The sequence below is a fragment of the Schistocerca nitens genome, chromosome 1 (assembly GCF_023898315.1).
Source record: "Schistocerca nitens isolate TAMUIC-IGC-003100 chromosome 1, iqSchNite1.1, whole genome shotgun sequence".
Taxonomy (NCBI): Eukaryota; Metazoa; Arthropoda; class Insecta; order Orthoptera; family Acrididae; genus Schistocerca; species Schistocerca nitens.
In genome coordinates, this window is record NC_064614.1 from 747,624,695 (window position 1) to 747,649,697 (window position 25,003).

The 25,003-nt window shown below is 40.1% G+C and overlaps 1 protein-coding gene and 1 long non-coding RNA gene across 6 annotated transcripts in view; one reads left to right on the forward strand and one right to left on the reverse strand.

Annotated features, from left to right (window-relative positions):
* The window catches only part of LOC126260546 (uncharacterized), a 73,020-nt gene extending 54,469 nt beyond the window's left edge, over positions 1-18,551 (reverse strand). The window contains exons 1-2 of one of the 2 annotated variants that reach the window (XR_007546643.1): positions 18,445-18,551; positions 18,126-18,319 (exon numbers count right to left, since the gene is read on the reverse strand). This is a non-coding gene — a long non-coding RNA (uncharacterized LOC126260546). Of the gene's footprint in view, positions 1-18,125; positions 18,320-18,428 lie in introns of both variants that reach the window. The other variant, XR_007546644.1, reaches the window with a different exon arrangement.
* Positions 18,289-25,003, forward strand: part of LOC126260517 (protein abrupt-like) — a 267,219-nt gene continuing 260,504 nt past the window's right edge. For 2 of the 4 annotated variants that reach the window (XM_049957852.1, XM_049957868.1), the window contains exon 1: positions 18,289-18,561. The gene's annotated coding sequence lies outside the window, so the exon portion shown is untranslated. The remainder of the gene's footprint in view (positions 18,562-25,003) is intronic. The other 2 variants (XM_049957860.1, XM_049957873.1) reach the window with 2 other exon arrangements.

Here is a 25,003-nt window from a genome sequence, read left to right on the forward strand (position 1 = left end):
TCAATGCACGATGGACATGATGCACCATGTAAGGCGCCCTTCCCCAATTGGCTCGCTCATCGGGAAAATTTTGAAAAATGGAGGTCAAACCCTACAGGGAACCGTCACATAAAACCTGAAATGTGTGAGACTCATTTTAGTCACCTCTTATGACATGCAGTAATACCTTGAGCCTATTCTTACCCCTGGAACCACAGGGGGGCTGCTAAAAGAGAAGATATATCATGCGACAGCTGTAAATGGGAGTGTAGCGGATTAAAATAGGGGCACTGAAGTAAAAGGTCTCTCACCATCCACAACTGAAAGCAGTGGGGACAAAATGGGGGAGGGTCGTCACTTAAAAGATGTCGATGGCTAAAAAGACAGTAGTCAATTCGGAGTCTAGTTAAAATTACCTCCTCCCCATGACGAGGTCGGGAGGAAGAGATCCAAGCATAGGGAAGAAGTTTTATGTCTCATAATTTATTATCCTGAAGTGCAGACCAATGTGTATGCTATAAAAGAGCAAACACAATGACAAAAAGCGCCCTGTAGATCGGCAAAGGGAGCCATGCAAACAGCGGGCTCAGGAATAGAGACAGCAGCCTCTCCTGCTATACTGGTTGCCTTGTTTCCATGTATACCAACATGCCCTGGGATCCAGAGGAATGCCACAGTGATGCCCCTCAAGTGGAGCATGTGGAGGCAGTCCTGAATCTGGTGGACCAGAGGGTGGACAGGATAAAGAGCTTGGAGATTGAGAAGAGAGCTGAGCGAATACGAGCATATAATATACTGTATCCGCTGATGGTGACGGACGTATTGGACAGCCTGGAGGACAGTGTAAATCTCCACTATAATAACCGATCACTGGTTGGGAAGCTGAAATCTGATAGTGGTGTCGTAAATAAAATAGGCACTCCCGACACCAAAGGTGGTCTTGGAGCCATCAGTGTAAATAAATGAGGCATCCTCCATTTGTGTGCATAGAGCTGCAAATGCCTGACAATAAACTATAGGTGGGTTGAGGGGGGGAGTTACTATCCTTGGGAAGCTGACAAAGGTCCCAGTGAAGGCAGGTCCAGGAGTGAAGCCAAGGTGGTGTGGTAACCCCATTTGCCAAGAAAGTTTTAGGAAATTGGAAGGAAAATGAATGTAGCAGATGACAGAAGTTGACTCCTGGTGGTAATAGACAAGACCAGCTGCCTGCATACCCTAAATCCAAGGAGGCGTAGAAAAAAAGGACGTGGGTCAGGTGAGAAGGCATGGAACACAGATGGCTAGCGTAATGAATCAAAGGGCAGTGGAGGTTTAGCAATCTCAGCGTAAAGGCTCTCCATCAGGCTAGTGTAAAAAGCTCAAGATGCTAAAAACCGAAGAACAGACGGTTAAACACCGAAGAACAGATGGCTGTGCAGAGGAGTAAACTATGCTTCCAGAGTCCAATTTCAAGTGCTCTAAGGCATGATATAGATGGAGGAGGATCGCTCGGTCCACTCCCCAGGAGATATGTACAAAGAAAAGAAAATTTCATTTGGAAAACATTTAGGATTATAAACGGACACACCACTGAAACCTTTAATCAGCAATTACAGCTTGTGGACTGGCCTCTTGTATATGCTACAGTTGATGTTAATTCAAAATTTAATATATTTATCAATGAAGTTACAAGCCTTTTTGAAGAAGCATTTCCTAAAAAATCAGTGAGAGAAAACCTGTTCAAATCTGGAAACAAGCCTTGGATTACTAAAGGCATCAAAATCTCTTGTAAAACAAGAAGAGAACTATATGTTGCAGCCAGGAGTTCAAATGATAACATTAGGATTACACACTATAAAATCTACAATAAAGTTCTGAATAAGACCATTCAGGCAGCAAAGAACATGTGCTTGAAGGCAGAAATTGACAACTCGAGCAATAAAGTAAAAACTATCTGGAAATTTGTAAAGAAGGAAACGGGAAAAAATGCAGTTTGTAGTGAAAATATCCAAATCAAAAGTGAGGGTAATCTTGTTAGCGATCCAAAAGCAGTTGCAGACACATTCAACAACAATTTTTTAACAGTAACAGAAAAAATAGGTTTACAAAGGTCCATGAAGCAAGCCATCAATCTTTTGAAAGCTAGAGTACCTGGTTCAGTACAACACATGAAGGTAAAAACAGTCACCGTTCAAGAAATTGAAAGAGTTATTAAATCCCTGAAAAGTAAAAACTCTGCTGGAATTGACAACATTTCTAACAAATTATTAAAATACTGCTCCAACCATGTAAGTAAAGTCCTTTGCCACATTTTTGATGGGTCACTTAAGCAAGGAATAGTTCTTGAGAGGCGTAAGTATGCAGCTGTAAAAGCGCTGTATAAGAAGGGGGATAAGACGGATACTGCTAACTATAGGCCAATATCACTACTGACAAGCTTTTCAAAGGTTTTAGAGAAACTAATGCACGCCAGGATAGTTAAGCGTCACAGTGAACATAATAGCTTCAGCAAAAGTCAGTTTGGATTTCACAAAGGTTTGTCAACAGAAGATGTAATATTTGCATTTACTGGCAAACTCTTGGAATCTATCAACAAAAAACTGAAAGTGATTGGCATATTTTGTGACCTAACAAAAGCATTTGACTGTGCAAATCACCAAATTCTTTTACAAAAAGCTGCACATCTCGTTATAAGTGGTGCAGCAGGGAAATGGCTCGACTCATATCTGTCAAACACGAAACAAGAAGTTGTAGTAGATAGTCAAGATGGTGTCCCAGTATCTTCAGAATGGGGTACCATCACATGTGGAGTGCCGCAGGGCTCAGTTCTGGGCCCCCTACTGTTTATTATATTTATAAATGATCTTCCTCTCTCTATGGAATATTGTAGATTCACCATTTTCACGGATGACACTACACTACTTATTGATAATTCAGTAGATAAACTTGAGGTAACGGCAAATAAGGTTCTAAATGAAATGGTGAACTGGTTCAACATTAATGGTCTTATTTTAAATTACTGTAAAACAAACTACATTCAGTTCCACAAAACATCCAAAGATGAGGAAATATTTGTAAAGATAGGTGATCAGACAATAACCAGGGTAGATTCCTCAAAATACCTAAGCTTGCATATTGATAGCAAACTGAATTGGTCAAACCACATCGTAGATCTGTGCAAAAGACTAAGTTCAGCAACATACACATTGCGCATTGTTTCTTCTTATAGAAATATGGAAACCATGAAGTCAGCGTATTATGGTTACTTTCACGCAATTATGGCATTTGGAATTATATTTTGGGGAAATCAGCCACTGGCTAAAAAAGTACTGTGTGTACAAAAAAAAAGAGCCATAAGGATCATGTGTGGAGTCCATCCTAGAGCCACATGCAGGAATCTTTTTAAAAAGCTTGAAATACTTACATCCACTGTGCAATATATATTCTCGTTGATGTGCTTCATAAGGAAAGAAAAATCCATCTTTAAGCTGAATAGTGCATATCACAGTCACAATACTAGAAGGAAACATGATATCCACTATGAACAGCCAAATCTAAGTATGGTGCAGAAAGGAGTCCATTTCAGTGGCTGTAAGATTTTTAATGTCCTCCCTTCAAGAATTAAGTGTTTGGTAGATGATGATCTCTTGTTTAAAAAAAACCTTAAGGCAGTTCCTATTGCAAGGATCATTTTATACATTAGAAGAGTTCCTGAACTACAGTGTTTAACATCTCTTGTATTGTAAATTGCAAGTGTATGCCCAAATTTGTATTTGTAATACCGAATATTTTTATTGTAAACATATATTTTGCAATATTTATTTCTCCGTAACACTTATTATTTTGTAATCTTTATCTATCTCTAAAATGTATTTTTGTAGTGGGACCTAAGTTACTGTTTACTGTTTTTGTTTTGTTTTATGTATTACCATAAATTCTGGCCAAAAGTTTGTAAAATTGACACATTCCATATCCTGTGATAGTGTCACAACATGGATCACCGGAACAAGAGATAAATAAATAAAATAATATCACCCAGAACACGGAGGGTGTTGAGGGATCACAGACAGCGAACCAAAAGATATGAAATGTGGGAAGACCAGCACAGTTTTTCATCAAACATGTTGTTGTTGTTGTTGTTGTTGTGGTCTTCAGTCCTGAGACTGGTTTGATGCAGCTCTCCATGCTGCTATATCCTGTGCAAGCTTCCCAGTACCTATTGCAACCTACATCCTTCTGAATCTGCTTAGTGTATTCATCTCTTGGTCTCCCTCTACGATTTTTACCCTCCACACCCAATGCTAAATTTGTGATCCCTTGATGCCTCAAAACATGTCCTACCAACCGATCCCTTCTTCTAGTCAAGTTGTGCCACAAACTTCTCTTCTCCCCAATCCTATTCAATACCTCCTCATTAGTTACGTGATCTACCCACCTTATCTTCAGTATTCTTCTGTAGCACCACATTTCGAAAGCTTCTATTCTCTTCTTGTCCAAACTATTTATCGTCCATGTTTCACTTCCATACATGGCTACACTCCATACAAATACTTTCAGAAACGACTTCCTGACACTTAAATCTATACTCGACATTAACAAATTTCTCTTCTTCAGAAACGATTTCCTTGCCATTGCCAGTATACATTTTATATCCTCTCTACTTCGACCATCGTCAGTTATTTTACTCCCTAAATAGCAAAACTCCTTTACTACTTTAAGTGTCTCATTTCCTAATGTAATTCCCTCAGCATCACCCGATTTAATTTGACTACATTCCATTATCCTCGTTTTGCTTTTGTTGATGTTCATCTTATATCCTCCTTTCACGACACTGTCCATTCCGTTCAACTGCTCTTCCAAGTACTTTGCTGTCTCTGACAGAATTACAATGTCATCGGCGAACCTCAAAGTTTTTACTTCTTCTCCATGAATTTTAATACCTACTCCGAATTTTTCTTTTGTTTCCCCCACTGCTTGCTCAATATACAGATTGAATAACATCGGGGAGAGGCTACAACCCTGTCTTACTCCCTTCCCAACCACTGCTTCCCTTTCGTGTCCCTCGACTCTTATAACTGCCATCTGGTTTCTGTACAAATTGTAAATAGCCTTTCGCTCCCTGTATTTTACCCCTGCCACCTTCAGAATTTGAAAGAGAGTATTCCAGTTAACATTGTCAAAAGCTTTCTCTAAGTCTACAAATGCTAGAAACGTAGGTTTGCCTTTTCTTAATCTTTCTTCTAAGATAAGTCGTAAGGTTAGTATCGCCTCACGTGTTCCAACATTTCTAGGGAATCCAAACTGATCTTCCCCGAGGTCGGCTTCTACCAGTTTTTCCATTCGTCTGTAAAGAATTCGCGTTAGTATTTTGCAGCTGTGACTTATTAAACTGATAGTTCGGTAATTTTCACATCTGTCAACACCTGCTTTCTTTGGGATTGGAATTATTATATTCTTCTTGAAGTCTGAGGGTATTTCGCCTGTCTCATACATCTTGCTCACCAGATGGTAGAGTTTTGTCATGACTGGCTCTCCCAAGGCCATCAGTAGTTCTAATGGAATGTTGTCTACTCCCGGGGCCTTGTTTCGACTCAGGTCTTTCAGTGCTCTGTCAAACTCTTCACGCAGTATCTTATCTCCCATTTCGTCTTCGTCTACATCCTCTTCCATTTCCATAATACTGTCCTCAAGTACATCGCCCTTGTATAGACCCTCTATATACTCCTTCCACCTTTCTGCCTTCCCTTCTTTGCTTAGAACTGGGTTGCCATCTGAGCTCTTGATATTCATACAAGTGGTTCTCTTCTCTCCAAAGGTCTCTTTAATTTTCCTGTAGGCAGTATCTATCTTACCCCTAGTGAGACAAGCCTCTACATCCTTACATTAGTCCTCTAGCCATCCCTGCTTAGCCATTTTGCACTTCCTGTCAATCTCATTTTTGAGACGTTTGTATTCCTTTTTGCCTGCTTCATTTACTGCATTTTTATATTTTCTCCTTTCATCAATTAAATTCAATATTTCTTCTGTTACCCAAGGATTTCTATTAGCCCTCGTCTTTTTACCTACTTGATCGTCTGCTGCCGTCACTACTTCATCCCTCTGAGCTACCCATTCTTCTTCTACTGTATTTCTTTCCCCCATTCCTGTCAATTGTTCCCTTATGCTCTCCCTGAAACTCTCTACAACCTCTGGTTCTTTCAGTTTATCCAGGTCCCATCTCCTTAAATTCCCACCTTTTTGCAGTTTCTTCAGTTTCAATCTGCAGTTCATAACCAATAGATTGTGGTCAGAATCCACATCTGCCCCTAGAAGTGACTTACAATTTAAAACCTGGTTCCTAAATCACTGTCTTACCATTATATAATCTATCTGATACCTTTTAGTATCTCCAGGATTCTTCCAGGTATACAACCTTCTTTTATGATTCTTGAACCAAGTGTTAGCTATGATTAAGTCATGCTCTGTGCAAAATTCTACAAGGCGGCTTCCTCTTTCATTTCTTACCCCCAATCCATATTCACCTATTATGTTTCCTTCACTCCCTTTTCCACCGACGAATTCCAGTCACCCATGACTATTAAATTTTCGTCTCCCTTCACTACCTGAATAATTTCTTTTATCTCGTCATACATTTCATCTATTTCTTCATCATCTGCAGAGCTAGTTGGCATATAAACTTGTACTACTGTAGTAGGCATGGGCTTTGTGTCTATCTTGGCCACAATAATGCGTTCACTATGCTGTTTGTAGTAGCTAACCCACACTCCTATTTTTTTATTCATTATTAAACCTACTCCTGCATTACCCCTATTTGATTTTGTATTTATAACCCTGTAATCACCTGACCAAAAGTCTTGTTCCTCCTGCCACCGAACTTCACTAATTCCCACTACATCTAACTTTAACCTATCTATTTCCCTTTTTAAATTTTCTAACCTACCTGCCCGATTAAGGGATCTGACATTCCACGCTCCGATCCGTAGAACGCCAGTTTTCTTTCTCCTGATAACGACGTCCTCTTGAGTAGTCCCCGCCCGGAGATCCGAATGGGGGATAAGTCCCAAGAATTTGGTGATGGCCATGAACGTAAGTCAACAGCACTTAGATGTAAGCAAGGCGGATAAAACTCTGTATGATGCCAAAAATTTACACAGACAGTCTTACTGGGAGAAAACCATAAACCACACTCCCATAGTTAAGGTGGGATTGAACAAGGGCTCTGTAGAGCTGCAGCAGTGTAAAGCAATCTGCACCCCTCTCGGTGTTGCTCAGGCAGTGGTGGGCATTGAGGCACTGCCAGCACTTCCAAATCAATCGGGCATCGAAAATCAGTTCTAAGAATCGATATGTCTCCACTACAGTGAGTGGATCATCATTAAGGTAAAGTGATGGTTCTGGAGGAACGGTATGACACCAACAGAAGTGCATAATACATGACTTTGCGGCCAAAAACTGGAAACTGTGGGCTAGAGCTCATTACTGCGCCTTGTGGACTGGCCCTGTAGGTGCTGCTCAGCAACACCAGTATTGGTGGAGCAGTACAAAATGCAGAAGTTGTCTGCATACAGAGAAGGTGAAATGGACAGCCCTACAGCTGCTGTTAGACCATTAATGGCTACTAAAAATAGAGATACACTCAATACAGAGCCCCGCAGGACCCCATTCTCCTGGATATGGGGGGAACTATGGAAGGCACCAACTTGGACATGGAAAGTATGAAGCAACAGGAGATTTTGGATAAAAACTGGGAGCGGGCCTCAGAGACCCCAACCGTATAATGTGACAAGGGTATGATGTTGCCAGGTCATGTCATACACTTTTCGTAAATAAAAAAAGGTGGAAACCAGGTGTTGGCGTCTGGAAAAGGCCACAAGATTATTAGTGTTAAAGCAACCCTGGAGGAAGCCACCCTGATATGGAGCCAGTAGGGCATGTGACTCCAGGACTTAACACAACCGCTGACACACCATACATTCCAGCAGCTTACAAACAATGTTGGTGAGGCTGATGGGCCAACACCTATCCACATCAAGTGGGTTTTTACTGGGTTTGAGCACCAGAATTATGGTGCTCTCCTGCCATTCTGATAGCAAGACGCCATCGCACCAGTTCCGGTTGAAGATGATGGGGAGCTGTCGCTTGTAGTCAGATGAGAGATGTTTAATCATGTGACTGTGGATCTGATCTGGCCGAGGAGCTGTGTCGGGGCAATGTGCAAGTGCACTGAGGAGCTCCCACTCCCTAAATGGGGCATTATAGGGTTCACTGTGGCGTGGAGTGAACGAGAGGACTTTCCCTTCCAGCCACTGTTTGAAAGTGCGGAAGGCTGTGGGGTGATTCTCTGACACAGAGGCTTGAGCATAGTGCTCAGCAAAGTGCTTGACAATCGTGACTGCGTCGGTAGATAACACACCATTTATTTTAACACTGGGAACACCTGTTGGGGTCTGGTACCAGAAAACATGTTTGATCCTTGCCCAGACTTGGGAAGGTGACATATGTCACCCAATGGTTGAGATGTATCTCTCCCAACACTCTTCCGTCATTTGATAAGTTGGCGAACGTGGGCACGGAGCCATTTAAAGGCTATGAGGTGCTCCAGGGAAGGGCGCTGCTTATGCCACTGTAGAGCTTGCCGATGCTCCTTAATTGCTTCAGCGAATTCCGGTGACGACCAAGGGACTGCCTTTCGCCGGGGCACCCTAAAGAGCGAGTGACAGTGTTTGCTGCCACAGAAAAGATTGTTGTAGTCACCTGCTCAATCATCACATTGATGTTCCCGTGTATGGGAGATTTATCGATGACAGCAGATGTGTAAGTTTCCCAGTCCACCTTGTTTAAAGTCTATCTGGGCAGGCATCCATGAGCCTGATGCCAGAGCAGTGACATGTCACTACCACACAGGTCATCATGTGATCTCCAGTGGCTAGATGGGAGAAGTCCTGGGCTGCATATTGATAAATCAATGGCCAAGTTAACTACCTCGAGCCACACTGAAATGTGTGTCAACACCAGTTTTTAAGAGGCAGAGATCGAAATGAGACAATAAAGTTTCAACATCTTTGCCTCGGCCAGCAAGCACAGTATCTCCCCGCGAGGGGTTATGGGCGTTAAAATCTCCCAGAAGTAGGAAAGATTTAGGAAGTTGATCAATCAGTGCAGCTGATACATTCAGGGGTACTGCACCATCTGTAGGAAGATATACATTGCAGATGGTTATTTCCTGTGTTGTCCTTATTCTGACAGCCACAGCTTCAAGAGGGATTTGAAGGGGCACAGTTTCACTATAGACTGAGTTTAGGACATAAACGCAAACTCCACCTAACACTCAATTATAGTCACTACAGTTCCTGGAATATCCCTCATAGCAGCGGAGGGCAAGGGTCCGCATTGCTGGGAACCACGTTTCCTGAGGGGCAATGCAGGAAGCAGGTGTAAAGCTTAACAGTTGCCGTAGCTCATCTGGGTGGTGGAAAAAACTGCTGCAATTCCACTGGAGGATGACGTGATCGTGAGACTGGGAAGGGATGAAATAATCAATGAGGCAGACTATGCCTCAGGGTCACCTGCTGCCACCAACTTATTTCCTGAACGGGCTATATCCATTGTGTCTGAGAGTCCGGCGAGATCTAGGTCCTCAGCAGATGCCAGAATCTCCACCTCATCTGCAGACACAGAGCTTGTAGGTAGCGGTGGTGTGGGTGCCACCACAATTCTCTTAGACTTGAGGATCTTCATTTTGGATTTCTCTCACTGCTCCTTGGGTTTCCCTGTCTGGGAGGACTTCACTGATTCAATCTCCAGTACTGAGGATGAGCATGAAGCCTTACGACCAGCTGCTTTTGACCTCTTCAGCCACTGGCAGGTGTCATCTTTCCCACTAGCAGAAACCAGGGAAGTGAATGGCCCAAGGGACCCCTTCCTAGCAAGAGGAGCCAAAGAAGACTTAGGCTTCTCCGGCGCAGAAGTTGGGACTGATATGCCCGATGGTTTTGGGGGTGTTGCTCCTGAAGATAGTAAAGTGCCCCCACACCATCAAGGGGGCAGGTGGAGTCCTTCAGCTCTGAGAGATGACTGGGGTTGGCTGAGCTGATGGGGCTAGAACTGTTGTAGTGGCGGCGTAAGACAATGTCATACGTTCAGGATGTAGGCATTAAAATTTCCTCTTAGCCTCAGTGTAGGTCAGTCAGTCCAGGGTCTTGTACTCCATGATTTTCCTTTCTTTCTAGAGACTCCTGCATTCAGGTGACCAAGGCGAATGGTTCTCTTCACACTTGACACAGATGGGAGGCGGGGCACATGGAGTATTGGGATGTGAGGGGCATCTGCAATGTTGACACTTGAAGCTGGAAGTACAGCGGGAAGACACATGGCTGAACTCCCAGAATTTAAAGCACTTCATTGGGGGAGGGATATAGGGCTGTACATCACAGCAGTAGACCATCATCTTGACCTTCTCGGGTAATTTGAAGGCCAAGATGAAGGCACCGGTGGCAACCTGATTATCCCTCAGATCCTGATGGACATGCTGACCAAAATGTACACCTCGCCACTCTAAATTGGCGTGCAGCTTATCATCAGTCTGAAAAAGAAGGTCCCTGTGAAATATGATGCCCTGGACCATATTTAAGCTCTTATGGGATGTGACAATTACAGAAACATCCCTCAGCTTGTCACAAGTGAGTAACGCCCATGACTGGACATAGGATGCTGTTTTGATCAGGACTGATCCAGATCTCATTTTGGACAGGCCCTCCACCTCCCCAAACTTGTCCTCTAAATGCTCAACAAAAAACTGAGGCTTCATCATCATGAAAGATTCCCCATCAGCTCTCAAACATACAAGGTACCGGGACGAATAAGAGCCACTGCCATCCTTAGCCTGATGGTCCATGGTGTGGCCAGGGAGGGAATGATTTGGGGTTGTACCTGTGTGTGTTGAATTGAGCCCATGAATGCTTAGAAACTGCTGGTGTTTGACCACCAGCAAGAGATGATGTAGTATGCTTCATCGTGTGTCATCCACCCTGGTGCCACCCATTCGAAACAGGAGCCCTCCCTGCAGGCACCACCCAGCTGCAGCAAAGGCCACCTGGCAGGATTTCCATTGCTGGGTGTTCCGATGCCCCAGGGTGACAGGCATCTACTCATTGGCATATGTGGGGAGTTAAAGGTGCAGGTATCAGCAGAGTGATCCCTGTGTGGTCAGGGGGCTACAACCAACAGGGTACACGGTGACCCCACCACAATGGACCAGTGACCAGCTACTGTGTTGGATATCAGGTGCAACCAAGCAAACAAGTCCATTATCATCGTTAGCGTAGAAAACACTGCTGCACAGTTGATGGAAAAATAAGCATCCAGGTGGATGACCTCGCCCAAGGCTCGCTCTGCAGAAAATTTGGAAAAATGAGGTCAAACCCTACAGGGGACCATCGCATACAGGCCGAAATGTATGAGACTCCTTTTAGTTGCCTCTTACGACAGGTAGGAATACTTCAGGCCTATTCTAACCCCCGGACTCGCAGGAGGTCCTTAGAATGAGGGGGTGGTAGTGGGGAAATGGAATGGGTGATCTTTGGGCTGGCCAATCCAACGACTGTGGCGCTAAAGGTGAGATCGCAAGTCTGCATGGCTACCTCCTTAGTAGGTCAAGGAGAGGTGAGGACAGTACTTTATTTACCCCCTGGGTGCACAGTGGGCTTCCTACTGGCAAATAACTTACAAGCAGCAAAGTTAGAGACCTTTTCCTTCACTTGGATTTCCTGAATAATTCATTCATCTTTTAAACTAGGGCAATCTCTAGCAGAAGCAGCGTGGTCACCCATACAGTTAATGCAAAGAGGGGATGGGGATGAACAATCATCCTCGTTGACATCCCTGCAACAGCTAACGCATTTGGCCGTATTGGAACATGACTGGCTGTTATGATTAAACCTCTGACACTGATAGCAACACATAGGGTTGGGGATGTAAGGATGAACTGAAATGATCTCATATCCCGCTCTAATGTTTGATGGACGTTGAACTCTGTCAAACGTCAAGAAGAGAATGCAGGTTGGTACCAATCCCTTTTCAACCCTTTTCATTACTTGATGGACGGCCATTACTCCCTACTCAGACAGGTAATTTTGAATGTCCTCATTTGATAATCCATCAAGTGACTTGTGTAAACCACCCCGCACAATGAGTTTAAAGTACAGTGTGATTCCACCTGGACAGGGAAGGTGTGCAGCAGTGTAGTTTGAAGCAATTTTTGTGCTTGGAGGGCACTGTTTGTTTCTAACAACTAGGTGCCATTTTGTAACCTGAAACAAGACTTTATAGGACCTAAAATTGCGTCAACACCTTTCTAAATAATGAAAGGGTTGACTGTTGAGAAGTCTTTATCTTCATCAGACTGAGAAACAACTAGGAACTTTGGCACTGATGGAAGAATTTTCTGTGGCTGAGACTCATCTAGTTTTTTCTTGTAGATAGAAGTTGTAGACGTAGAGGGACTGATGACCTCAGAAGTTAAGTCCCATGGTGCTCAGAGCCATTTGAACCATTTTTTGTAGAAGTAGAAGAAACCATTCCAAAAGTATCCCCCATGATTACAGGCATCTCCAATGGCACACTCCTTCCTAGTGAAGGCCCTCTATGAGGGTACTCCCACAATGGGTGATTGTCCACATCTCAGGTCACTCCACCAGAGAAACAGATGGAGGGACTAATAGGCACATTTGGAAGGTACCAACTTAGGTAATCTCCCTTCACTTGGTCTGATCTTCACCAGGGGTATATATGTGTCCTACTTGTCTACCCGGGGCAGGGAATTATGTGTTACCCCATCACCAGCTACGTGCGGGAATGCATGGATCGGCCTTTAGACACATACAGGGAGGAAAGAAAGAAAAAGGGAGGAACAAAGAAAAGGAAAGAAGAGAATTCTCAAACATCACAGCAGTGAAGAAGGTAAAGAGAAGAATCAAGGGAAGAGGACAAAGTAAAGACAGATACTTTACATCATAAAGATAAAAGAAGAGATACCACTTCATTCATTCACAAGCGTCCATCTCTGGCTGTAGGCGTAAAACATATTCCCAAATAGAGGGAGAAGGGGAAGGGAAAGGGGGGGCGGGGGAGAAGGATCAGGGAAAGGGAAGAATGTGGAAAGGGAAGGCATGCAGCCCAGAAAGGAAAGAGAGCTGCATGAGCTCAGGGTCCCGTGCTCACCACACACATATCCACAAAAGAGTTGTGGACCCCCTGGGGGCAGTGGCACTTTATTCCATTTCTTCTACTGTGTCACTTTTTACTATGAGTGAAAAGTCATCTGCGAACATTACTACGTTTTCAACAGTAGCTTATATCATACAGTTTACATCTAGAATGAAAATAAAGGGCCCCAGAACTGATCCCTGAGGTACACCAAACTTTACTAATTGAAAATTAGAGTGCATATTTACATTAGCGCCTTTTGTCTTACGCTTTACTTCTACACACTGCTCTCTATTTTCTATAAATGATTTTATGTCAGGTGCCTTTCCCCTGATACTATAATAGCTTATTTTGTGTATTAGCCTGCAGTGACATATACATTAAAATGCCTTTGAGAGGTCAGGGTAAAATTCACAGACTTACTTTGTTCAATTATTGCTCCAATAACACTGGCTACAAAGTTCACTGTGGCTGTGGTGGTAGACCTACATTTTCTAAAACCAGGCTGTGCCTCATTGAGTATGTTATTCTTTTCTATAAAATGTAATATCCTATCTTTCAAGACTGTTTCCACCATTCTGGATAAGATAGGTGCGGCAGTACTTGGTCTATAGTTGGCAGGATTCTTTTTATTGCAATCCTTATGAATGAGCACAGCCTTGCTCTTTGACAGACATTTAGGAATCTCTCATTTTTCCAAAGCTGAGTTAGTCAAATCAGTCAGTAGTCCCACTAACCACTGAGCACAGTACTTACTAGACAACTCGTTATTCCATCGAGACCTGTGTTTTTTTGGCTTTCCTGTCCCTGGGTTACTTGTTGGCAGCAGAAAAGTATATTCTGTGGTATTAAATACATTATTCATATTTCAAACAATTCCAGGTAGGAATATCAACATGTGGCATTCTGGCAGGCTGACATGTCTTCTTTATGGTTATCACTCATATTTCCTGATACTTGGGAGTTATTGTTTTCTTTTATGAGTTTCTCCACTATTTCAACACAATATTGATTAACAATACTGCCACTGAGTGAGGTGGTGCAGTGGTTAGCACACTGGACTCACATTTGGGAGGGTGATGGTTCAGACCCTTGTCTGGCCATCCTGATTTAGGTTTTCCGCGATTTCCCTACACCATTTCAGGCAAATGCCAGGATGACTCCTTTGAAAGGGCATGGCCGACTTCCTTGCCGATGGCACTGATGACCTTGCTGTTTAGTCTTATACCCCAAATCAATCAACGAACCAACCAACCTACCAACAATATTGTCAACGACATTTGGACCTCTACGTTCCTTTTCAACTTTCTCTAAAATATGTTACTATTATCCTCCCTATCAGACCTTTTCCTGTGCCCATTTGTGTGGGAGGCTGAAATTTCATTTTGGTAAAAACTGTATTTCGTTCCTCTTATTATTCTACCATGGGCTCTCTTATTTTTCTATAGGTGTCGATGCTAGCTGTAGCGTTGTTTTCAAATGCCATTTTTAGATCATCCCTTGATTTTATAACATCAGTTGTGATACATCTCTTACTATTTCTCTTATTTGGATTTCTGGAGACAATGGGGCAAGCAATATTTATGTGGTAGACTAACGATGAGAAAAAGTATTTCCACCTCTTCTCTGTGTATTGAATATATTTCCTTCCAGTTTCCTCCCTTTAGTAATGTTTTTAGTCTACTCAAATTTTCTAATCTCTGTTCCTTAAATATTCAAACAGTATTTTTTCACAGCAAACACCGATTGCTGATATTTCAACTACTTGTCTATAATGAGCTGGAATTGTACTGTTTATTACTTTCGCTGTTTGCCTATTCCATTCTCTTTAAAATGCATTAAAATATGGTTTTCTTTTGATTGCAACTAGCAATGCATTAAAGAGAAGGTGTTAGTAGTTTCATTAATTCATTTCTGCATCCTTTAAGTAATATAGATGATGTGCCATCCCAGATGATTTTACTTTGATTTTTGAGATTATTTTCAGTACTTCACAATCTGTTAAACTCCTGACAGTAAATGAATTGCTCTTTTTAGCCCAGTTTATTGATGATGTTGAGTCACAGATGTCTTCTTTGTATGCCTTAGTAAAATGATCTACGACCGCCTCACATACTGTGTTTGGCTCACACACTTCCTAGTGATATATTACTGCAACTTGGATATGCTCTCTCTTTTCACATTCACAATTTACTATATTTCAGGATGTTTTACAAATATTACACAATTGGCTTATCTCTTCCGTATAATAATGTGGTTTTAGAGTCTTTATGATTTCCTTATATACTTCGTTAGCAATTAATGCTATATGGTGTCCCTGGTTTCATATTTACTTTTAATTTGTCAATTTTAGGAGAATTTTAAGATTCTCTGTATAGTCTGTTTTCCTTCGTGCTTTTACCATTAGATGTACCCAATTAAAACTCTGATTAAATATTTCGTAGAAGTGACCCTACTTTTCATTAATATCATCTGCTAGTCTATGTGAAAAGTCCTCCTCTAGCTTATTTCAGTTAATTTTTCTTTTGTATGTGAGTAAGCCATTGTCAGTATGAGCTGAGAAATATTTTTCAGTAGTTCTTGCCTTGAATCCTTCCCCATTTCAATTTGTAACAGCATAGTCATTCAAAGTCTGTGAATCAGTTTTTATTCTGGTTGGTGACAAATTTGTATGGCTATGGTTACAGCACTGTAACAAGTCAAAATACCTCATGATTTACATTGTAGCTTAAAGATTCTGTGTTCATTGTTTCATTATTATAATCTGGTTGCTGTTTGTTAAGAGTTTATACAGAAGTTCCTCTAAATTACAGAAGGGCATCTACATCACTGGTTGGTGATCTATGCAGGCCAATGATTATTAAGCTGTTTTTACCTAGCTTTATTTTATTGATGCTGATTCAAAGGGCACCTCCAAGGTGAGTTTGTCAGCCCATTCAATGTTTTCACATTGAATGTTGTTTCTGAGATAAATGTCTGCACTACCAGCTTTGTGTATCTTTCTACAACAGTCATCCACAATTTTGTACTTATTTAACTTAAAACTCCAAATCTCTTTGGTCTTGCACCCACGTTCATTCACAATATGTAAGTGCTGTAGTTATTTTGCTTAATTTTTCCACACAAAAAACTCTTACCTTCACAGTTCAAATGTAATTCATGTTTGGTGTACAGGCTTTTATATAATTTACTTCTTTCTAGAATCTGATGTTTTTCGTAACCTGAGCAAATTGATTTAATTCTCACATTTGTTTTTTATCTCTCTGGTAACACGAGTTGTATACTAGTCTCGCTGATGTGGCATGGTAAAAACAATAGTGTTTTTCAAATTGCTTTATTCTAGAAAATTGGCCAAACCTTGTATACAAATATTGGCTTCATTGTATCTCGTATCGTGTGTGCCTGTTACACTGGTGATAAGAGCACTGTCATGCAACATCTAGGTCTGCTATGATGTTTTTTGTTCTCACTCAGATTTAGATTCTTTATTCATCATTTAGCATTATTACATGCAGTAGACTTTGTCAGCTCACTTAACCTATTAATTTTATAATATACATTTTCACATATTTAAGTTGATATTGGATATTTCTAAAAATTCTTCTAATGGACAGAAAGGGTTAGTTAACAACAAGTTGTGTAACTTTTCCTTAAATACTTTGAGTGTTATGCTTGTGGCATATTCAGACAATTTGTTATATATTTTAATTGCCATGTACTTATGACTATTGTTAGTTTTTGTTAATCTATTTTGTCGAAAGAACAGGTAAGTACAGATTGTTGTATTGTAGTCATGCTTCCTGGCTTCACTACACTACTAATGTGAATACTTATTTATGGTTTATAGAGCATCAACTAATTAGGTGAAGAGTCACTGATATATGTAGGACTAACTTGAGGTGTATATCAGTGAAATGTGTTGGAACCCTTGCTGTAAATGTTGTATATTAATGATTTGGCAGGCAGTATTAATCGTAACTTCAGACATTTTTTGCAGATTATGCAGCTGCCTATAGTGAAATTCTCTCTGAAATAAAAAAAATATGGACAAATGTTCCATTGGATCTTGATAATATATTAAAGAGTTGCAAAGATTGACACACTGACGCTTTAAATGGTCAAAAATATAAAACTGTGCGCTTGACTAAACAACAAAAAATTTTGTACCCTTTGAATATGATATGGTATTAACAAACCAGATTTGGACCAGTCTATTAATACAAATATAAGGGTATTTCTTTCTGTAGGGATATCAGGTGTAGGATTGGGTTTAGGTAAGGTTTTTGGCTGACCTTGCTTTATTAATTGGATACTGAGACAATGGAATCAGTCTGCAAAGGGCACTGCCAAAAAGGCACTCTTGTGTTCTACCTTAAAATATTGCTCAAGTTTTTGGGAGTCATAACAAATAGGATTAACAGTGAATATTGAACCCTTGCTCACTAATCCATGAATTTATTCCTTCACTACGTGAAAATAATATGTAGTCCCCTACATATTACTCCAATAGAGACTGTGAAGTCATGATTAGATCAATTACAGAGCGCACAAGGGCATTTTAGCAATCATTTTTCCAGCGTTCCATATGCGAGTGGATTGTAAAGCATGTCCGATAAATGTTGCAATGAGATGTACCCTGTGCCATGTACCTCATAATGGTCTGCGGACTATCGATGTAGATATTTTTTGTAATGCAAACTTGGGCAGCTGTTTTATTGTCGGTAGTTTATGTTGCTTTTTGACTGTTACTGTTCTGAACTATTTCTTCTGAAGCTATTTGATTAGAGCCCATTTTCCATAACAAATGAAAGAATTCAATTTTATACAAGAAACAGTTATTCTGCTTGAAAAGTGCAATATTACAAGTTAACGTCAATGTCGCACTTAAATTTATAATAAAAGGTTTAAAAAGACTACTTATTTTTTAATATAGATAATTTCTTTAAGTAATGTACTAGGCTTACCTGATCTGTGGCTCAATTTACTCCGAATATATGAGCTGGTACAATGACCTTCCACATTTGTTACCAAGTCGATTCAAACAGCGCGCTTCGAATACGAACTGCTACACAGTACCACATGCAGTGTATTCCAGAGATCTGAGCGAAGGGATATGCATGTTCGGTTCACTCGGTAACATGTAGATAGCAGCACAGAACTGTACGTCAATAATAACGAAAATCGTAAATCTGTTTAGTTTTACAAGTAAAAACCAATATTTTTATGATTTATATATGCACTGTAGTATAGAAAAGTTGGTACTCGACCTCTATTTTGTCTTACCCTTCACGCGACGAGGGAAATGATTTAATTTGTTCCACTTTCATACAAGAAATCGGTGAGTGGTAAATGTTAAAAGTAGCTGAACTGGTTTTATGAGGATAAGCCATAATCTGCAAGGTGTGTAGAAAGATAAGTATGCGCCCGCTGTATAAAGCTTTGACCTTTTTATTTACTTTGTGCATGTGTGAAGCTCTTATAAATGATGCATGTTGCTTGACATCTATTTTAATAAAATTAGGGAGGTACATAAATCCTTAATATAGGAATATTCCTGCTAATAAAGGATGAAGATTCACCCAGTCACTCAACGAAAGACAGTAACTCAATTTCTTTAATAACACATCTCTTATGTGTACCGATGGAGAGTAGTCGACAACTTTGTTTTAGAGGAGAAAAATAAATATTGAGGAAAAAACTGTTTATAAGAATACGCTGGACGGGCGTTCATTCTGTGTATTGTGAGAAACCTCGTTTACATTTCATAGGGCATCCTATGGGGGAACAAATGGGCACATGGTGAGTCGCAACTAGTAAAAGTACATAAGCACTTCATCAACCCATTTTCCGCACGCAATTTGGTCTATAGCGCGACTGTGTGTCACTGACGGTAATCAGGTTACGTATTCTCGATTTTTCATTTCAGTTAATTGAGTGAAATGGGGATACATGCCTGTGTTACTATGCAGCTTGTTATAAAATAAACCGCCTGGTTAATACTGTGACACTGGGAGTCCCACACACAAACTACACCACTTTATCACCTGCTGTTAATAACACCTGATTACCAATGGTGTCAACTTGGGTGAATGTTTAAAACTCTTAAGGTTGCAGCTAAAGTACTAAGGATTTAAGTGTTATATAAAAATTCCTGAAATAAACATACTTCACTACATTAGCCTACTGTGTTGTTTGTGTTTGCTCGCCTCCTTGCCAATGACAAGTTAATAATCTGCACTGTGTTTGAAATTCAGAGTTTCTCTCAATCACTTCACATTCAATTTTTTATTTTTTTGGTCACACATGGATCCCCTGTATTTGTTTATTACACCTCTGATCTGATCACTCCATGTAATCCATATTTGTTCTGTTTTGTTCAACCACATTTTCTCAGAGATTATTAACATCAGCACTTGAAAGTGCACTAGAATGCTACCAACAGGAAAGAATTTGCTCATTGTTAAGGATAAAGATTGGTGACTTTTATTGTTATTTGTCATTATTTTAAAGTGATGTAGTAGTATAATGAAGGTTACACTAAATTGTGTTTGTTACCTTTGTCGATTTGATTATGATAAAAATATTGTAAGTAATATGGAGCCAGCACAGATAGTAGGCCTAATGTTGATTTACATGCAGACAGCAATACCCTAAAGTTATGAATAATGTGCTTTTTCTAACATCATAATTAGTTGCACACAAAAGCAGTGCATAGAGAGTTGATAATTTTTTACTGGTAGATATAATTGTATGTGTTTCTTTAGCTGGCTATCAAGTTTCAGCTGATGAGATATTGCTTATTTATTAATGAGATTTCTACAGATGTGAAGACTTAAATAGTATTGCAAGGCATAAAAATCAGTAAATATTCAGCTTCAGTAACTAGTAATAAACCATTATGTAGACAACTACTTTGTTTTACTGAGGTAACAATTGCTAAACCTGTTACAAATCTTCCTATCGTTTTTGTATTTATTTATTGTCTTTGTCTTCGTCACATTCTCAGAAAATCTTAAAATTTCAAGCCACATTGTTGCAGTGGTAGAATGATTAGTCACGTCAAGTTCTTTTTAGTTTTGACTACAGATATGTATGCAGAAACAAGAGCTGTCACTTTCTAAATTCTATACCATTATAAACTTACTGATTCTGTCATTGAATCTATTTGTACACGACTTTTCTGGATTGAGAATAACACCATGGAGGTAGAGAGATGATTGGCACCTGGAGTTATGTAACTGTAATATCTCAGAACCACTTCATAACAATATGAGGTGGAGTGAAGATTTTTCAGCTGTCTTCAACAGAAATATTTGTCATGCTTTAACATAGTTATTTGTTTCTTCTGTGTATATTTATGATGTTGGAGGTGCTGAGGAAACAAATATTTTTGTTCATAGTTCATACCCTGTGGCTTAGTCACAATTCATTTTGTTCTTGAAATTTAGGGATTTCATTGAGGATCACTATTCCACAAAAGATTTCTAATGCATTTGTAAGGTTTCTTTCTCTGGCTCCTGAATTGTTTCCACAAGAAAAATACATACTTCAAGTTTACTATCATTAGCTATCAGTCCTTTATGATCCAGTGAACATTGTCCATTTGTGTAGGCCAAAGTATGAAGGCTTTTCACCAGAAGATATGTAGGCCAAGTCAAAAATTTGAGAGAGAGAATAAAGATATAGCAAATTACAGTCATAAATTATAAATCTAGTGTACAACACAGTTTAAATAGTACAATGATACAATAATTTGAATTCCTGTTTGCAGATGCTAAAAATAATTTATTTACTGGGTGAAAGCAATTGCCCATCAGAAATAACTTAAGTTTATTTTTAAAGGATTTTTTTTTTATTTAGCTGGCGTTTTAAATGATTGAGTTGTATGTGGAACGTTTTTCTGATACAATACTGGTATAGACTGAATCATGTGCTTTTTTATGTTGTGGTTGTGGACATGTTTATTTTATTGTAGTTTCTCATTCATGTTTGAAAGCTGCTCATTTTCAAATTGGCTGGATTTGTAAATATGCAGGCTGGACAGACTAATTATTTTCAACTGAATGAAGAATGCTCTGGGTCATTGTAGATTGTTTATATTACAAAGATCTCTGGCAGACATTTTGAAGACTTCATTTGAAGGGGGATAAGTTTTCCCAGGACATGGATCCATACTGAAGAAATGTAATTATAATATACTTGAATCTCTGTTGATCTGATCCTACTCTGATTTTGCACCCATAGACCCTAGCAAACTTTGTTTCATTTCACATGATAATCCCATTTCAAACTCTTGGAGAAGTGAGCAAGTGTGTAAATTCTTGGCTGCACATTTTTTAAAATAAACATGTTATTTGCATTTTTTTTTAAAACAGTGGCATCAAATTGTACAGTGCTGTTTAATGGACATCATGCCTTAGCTGTAATTAAACTACCTATGTTGTTTGCAAATAACTATCCTTTTTTCTACCTCCAGTGTAATTGTTTACATCGTTAGTGTAGCCTAAAAGAAGGAACAATTAAGGCCTAAGCCAGAACCTTGGATAAATGTATTTTTCTAATGGCATCTCCTGTCTGTGACTCAGCATCTCCACTATAGGGTGAGTAGCAATCTATCCTTTACATAATATTGTCATTATTCCATCCTAGATTTTCCACAGTTTGATTACCAGTCTTACATTGTTCTAAGAAGAGAGTTGAACACAATTATTGTCATGCTCACTACTACCAGTTTGTTGTGCTGTGTAGGGTGTTGTTAGCCTCTGAGTAACACCTGCGACATGCAGTTTGTCTTGAACTTCTTTACTGAATTAACCAGCATTGTCATTTAGTTGTCCTTGAGTGAACCTACACTTTTGAATGCCGAAGAACATGTTCCAACACATTACTTTAGATTTATGCCTCATGAAATAGCAATACCAAAATTTCATGTAGCTGTCCTTGCACACAACCACATATTTCTTCATTTTTAAAGATGAGTTCACGTGCTTTGCCATAAATGCATGGCTCCAAAAATTCCTTTTACAGAGGAACAGTTATGCCTAATTTCTTTGACATGGTGTTTCTGCTGGTGTCCCTGTCTGTCATGGTACAGTTGCAATAACAAAATCTCTTCAGTGGTGTTGACTTCAACTGTGTTTTTGTGTAAAGTGAATTGATTGTCCACTTTACCTGATTTCCAAAAGGCTCCGGGGCTCCAACAACAATTTTAAGCCAACATTGCCTTATTTATGATTTAAATTCACCTATTAGATGACTTTTTTAAGATTCAGTTCATGTCAGCTAATGTTGAAAACAAGTTTCTAGACAGCTTAGAAACATCTACAGCATGATATCTTGCGCATCTGTTACAGATTATGACTAGTTTTTATTGCCCTTTCCCAAAGCCATGAAGTTTCTTTTCCAGCTGCATTTACACCACCTGTCAAATTTTAGAAAATCTGTAAAACAGTCTGAACAGTTGGTTGCATGCCTTGTAACTCTGTAGTCGACCCATCATGTTGCTGAATCTGCTTCAGCTGAGTAGACCTCTTCACAGACAACAACATAGCACTAGTTTCTTCACAATTATAATTATGTCTGTTTAGATTTTTTCTTTGTTTTTCATCAGAAATCTACTTTTTGCAGTCCTTTATCCAGTGACCCTTTCTTTTACAGTAGTTCCTGTGTTAAAACAGTTGCTTTGTACTAATGAATGTTGTACATAACTCAACTGATCTTTATGGTCTCTGTTTTATCCCCTTGCCTCTGAATTTCTACATTATCATGATTCATATAATGTTATTTGAGGCCTGGTTTTGCTCTCTAGATGTCAGTGATGCAGGAGGGCCTTGCTTTATTCGTTTAAAAAGTATTGGAAATCATTGAGCAGATTTTGGAAATGACTTCTACATGCCATCAAGTCTGCTTAGTTAACCTTCGTACATATGTTGCCTTAAATGCATGAGAAGTCATAAGCTTTCCGATTTACCATCATAGAAAGTGCAAAAGTGGTTGACAGTAGCAAATTTTAATAATACAGAACTTTTAAAATATCAGACTTTCTCAAGCATTTCACATATTATAAACACTGAGATGAAAAAAGTCATGGTATATCTCCTAATATTGTATTGGACCTACTTTTGCCTAGTGTCGTGCAGCAGCTTGATGTGGCATGGACTTAATAAGTCATTAGAAGTTCCCTGCAGAGATACGGGGCCATGCTGCATCTACAGCCGTCCACAATTGAGAAAGTGTTGCCAGTGCAGGATTTTGTGCATGAACTGACCTCTCAATTCTGTCCCATAAATGTTCAAAGGGATTCATGCCAGGCGATTTGGGTGGCCAGTTCGTTCACTCAAAATATCCAGAATGTTCTTCAAACCAGTTGTGAACAATTGTGGCCTGTTGACATGGCGCATAGTCAGCCATAAAAATTCCACTGTTTATTTGTAGCATGAATGCTGCAAATGGTCTCCAAGTAACCGAACAGAACCATTTTCAGCCAATGATCAGTTCAGTTGCTCCAGAGGACCCAGTCAATTCCATGTAAACACAGTGCACAGCGTTATGGGGTCACCACCAGCTTGCACAGCACCTTCTTGACAACTTGAGTCCATGTCTTTTTGGTGACTGCACCATTATCTAACCCTACCATCAGCTCTTACCAACTAAAATCGAGATTCACCTGACAAGGCTATAGTTTTCCAGTCGTTTAGGGTCAACTGATATGGTCTTGAGCCCAGGAGAGGCACTGCAGATGATGTGCTGTGAGGGAAAGGCACTCACATTGGTTGTATGCTGCTGTAGCAGATTAACGCCAAATTTTGCCACACTGTCCTAATGGATACTTTTGTCATATGTCCCACTTTGATTTCTGTGGTTATTTCATGCAGTGTTGCTTGTCTACAATGCAGGAAAAGATAGATTGCTACTTACCGTAAAGAAGACATGTTACTGTGCAGACAGGCACAATTAAAAGACCCTTACATAAAGCTTTCGGCCACAGCTTCCATCAGCAAAAGAGAAACACACAAAAGCAAGAGGACCTCATGCACACACAACCGCTAACTCTAGCATCTCAGGCCAGAATGCTTAGTGTAGCTTATCTATTATCACTGACAACTTGACGCAAACACAGCTGCTCTCGGCCATTACGTGAAGGTTGTTGGCCACTACATTGTCCATGGTGAGAGGTAATGGCTGAAATTTGGCATTCTCAGTACATTCTTGGAATATTGAATAACCAAATGATTTCCAAAATGGAATTTCCCATGAGTCTAGCTCCAACTTCCATACAAACAGTGGAAAATCCAGGATGGAATAACACAGTATTATGAAAGAGGTACATTACTACTTACCATATAGTTGAGAAGCCGAGTCGCAGATAGGCACAACAAAAAGACTATCAAACAAGTAAGCTTTGAGCCAAAAAGGCTTTCATTGGAATTAGACAACTCTCTCTCTCTCTCTCTCTCTCTCTCTCTCTCTCTCTCTCTCTCTCTTTCTCGTGGAGAATGTGATAATGTGATTCAGTTGCACGAGTCCTGGGTGGTACTGAGTCACAATGGGAATGCTCCTCTGTAGCTGGGTGGTGAGACTTTGGGAGGCCATGAGTGACTAGAGAGATAATGCACTGGAGATCTGTTTGTGTAAAAGGTTGGGAGGGTAATTTCTGTCTGTGAAGGTCTCAGTGAGACCCTTGGTGTATTTCGAGAGGGACTGCTCATCATTACAGATGCGATAGCCATGCATGGCTAGACTGTATGAAAGGGACTTCTTGGTATGGAATGGGCGGCAGCTGTCAGAGTGGAGGTATTGTCTTGCAGATGTCCATTGCCATGCACTGTGGATTACTTCTCCT